Raw genomic sequence first — 2840 nt, forward strand, 5'->3', positions numbered from 1 at the left:
TGTGATTTTTACTACTCGTTTTTATGACTTTCATACTAGGTTTTCTTCCTTTATTTTTCTTGCAAGTTTATTTAAATCTGCTGCAAATTATATTATGCTCGCAACATTAATCACGCAACAGTAGCAGATGCCCATGTACGTTTTTACAGTTTATCTACAACATTTTACTTTATTGCATTTTACCTTTCAAGTACATTTTGATTACTTGCGATTTGCTTATTCTGCATGCAAAACCAGAATTGAAACCAAAATCAAACAAAACAAAATCAAACATTGACACCAAAACTGTGAAGCGTAAACTACTAATCTCAAGCACTTAAACTCTGAAGTCATCGCTACAACAAGAGCTTGGAGCCAACTTTGTGGGCATCACGACGAGGAGCTTGAAGCGAGCAACAAGAGGATCTTCTTCAGCATTATCCCTTCCTAGTATAATGACAACCCATAGGGATTCGAGGTAGCTCGTCTAGCGCGACGTAAATCTTCACACTCCCTTTTTAGGCCCTTGTACAGCCATGTTGTGCAGCGTAAGTCCTAACTCGACTTAAGTTCCAAGGTTGTCGTACGGTACGACGTAAACCCTCATATCTTTGTGGGTTATTTGCATAATCAGACATTATGCAAATGTAAGTCCCAAATAATAAAATTGGCAGGATTGAATAATTGAATAACATCATCTCTAAAAATGCAGCCACACAGTATGATAGTCTGGGAAGTCACTGAGATTTCTCCTCATGATCTATGACATCCCCTACCTGTTCCTTTCTTTGGACTCCTGAAATAATTGTTCATAATTGAGCCACTCCCATTTGCCCTTCCACGTCCTATCGTGAAAACCTAAACTTTGGAATCTTGAAGACTAATACCTCTGATTATTATCGAGAGTTTTCTCAATTGACCCTAGTCATTTGAGATGTAATTAACTATAAGGGTTTGCCTTTATAGGGAACTTGGAACCGAGGTAAAATAAACCCTATTTAATCTTTGTATTAGATAGGTGAACTTGTCGGTTATATATTTTTGAGCCTAGTGGAACAAATTTTTAAGTATAATGATATATTCTACCAAATGGAAGGGTTAAGTTGGTTGGTATTAAACTCAAAAGAGCTTTTCTCTATGGTAGAAGTTGACCGACAGTTGGTTGGTATTAAACTCAAAAGAGCTTTTCTCTATGGTAGAAGAATTTGCTATGTATGTGCTAATGTGAGGAGGATAGCAAAATCATGACTTGGGTCTAAAATGAAAAAAGGAGATGCAACATTAATTCCTTCCATCATACTATCGATAAGATGGATTTTTGAGCCTTCACAATCAACAACAAAGGGGTTTTTCTGTGGAGTATTACACAGTTGAATTTGAACAACTCATGTTGAAATGTTGGTTAATGAAGCCAGATGAAAATGCGGTTGCACAAACCATATTGGTCTTTGTTAAATGTACAAACCTTAGACTTGAAAGTGAAGTGGTACAATAATATCAGATCCACTCTATATTTGAAACGATGAAGCCAGATGAAAATACGGTCGCACAAACCATATTGGTCTTTGTTAATTGTACAAACCTTAGACTTGAAAGTGAAGCGGTACAATAATATCAGATCCACTCTATATTTGAAACATGGCTCATCTCTTTGGTTAGGCAGCAATGGCCCCCTATTATAGGGCTAAAGTTAGTCCCACAGAAGGAGAGAACAGTTTGAGGTGGAGAAAAAAGTGATCGGGCTAGCACCCGTAAGAATTCTCTAGCCTGAAAGAGCTTCAAATTTCATAGATATAAACACATTGCCTCCAAATGTTCAAACATGGCGGTGATTTTCTTTATTGAGCATGGAGTGTCAGTTTCATGAACTAGCCCAACCCCAAATGTTCAATTACGATAGAGGTGATTATGAACTAGCCCAACCCACTACTTTCACTCAAGTGCGTCAGTTTCATGGGTTAGCTTCATTCTACCGTAGATTCTTTAGAAATTTCAATTTTATAGCGACATCACTAACAAAAATTTGTAAGGTCTACCCCGTGTTTAGATAGTGCAAGGTGTGTTATCTTGTTAAAGGTCAAGGGCAAAATATGAGTCTCTATATGTCACTTCTTGTCTGAGTTAACTCAAGTGGATGTGATCATAAGTTTCATTATAGGTCTACCCCGAGCACAACAAAGCTGATATATTTTGTACCTTTAAGATAGTATATCGCTTCTTTAAGATGTATATGGGTTAGCTTCTATTATAATGGTAGTATATCGCTTCTTTAAGATAATGGTTCTATTATAATGGTAGTATATCGCTTCTTTAAGATGATATATTTTGTACCTTGTCATAACGAGATGGATGCTTCACATATTTTTGATATTTACTTTAGAGAAATAATATGTCTTCATGTTGTGCCAATAAGCATCACTTTAGATAAGGATATGAAGTTTCTGTCATTTTTTGGAGTACCTTTTGGGAGAAGATAGGTAAGCAGCTTTAATTCAGTTCATTAGATCAAACTCAGATAGATGGACAAACGAAAGTGGTATATTATAACTTGAAAATCTTCTCAAGTGTTTTATGGGCAAAGCACTGGACAATGAAACGTAATTTTTTTCGTGGATTGAGTTGCTTATAAAAAATCCAGTAGCTATTCTATAGGCCATAGTGTTTTCTAGATATTTTTTTGGCAGAAATTCTCACACTTTTGGAGTTAATGCCTATACTCCGAGTTATTGCGTTTAGTACTAACACAGACTAAATTCGTCAAGGAGATGTTGATTTTACTAGAGAAATTAAAGGAGGAAATCACCAATCAGAATATTATTATATTAAGCATAAAAAATAAGTTAATAAGTCCAAAAATATTA

The sequence above is a fragment of the Phalaenopsis equestris genome, unplaced genomic scaffold (genome assembly GCF_001263595.1).
Source record: "Phalaenopsis equestris unplaced genomic scaffold, ASM126359v1 Scaffold000002, whole genome shotgun sequence".
Classification (NCBI taxonomy): Eukaryota; Viridiplantae; Streptophyta; class Magnoliopsida; order Asparagales; family Orchidaceae; genus Phalaenopsis; species Phalaenopsis equestris.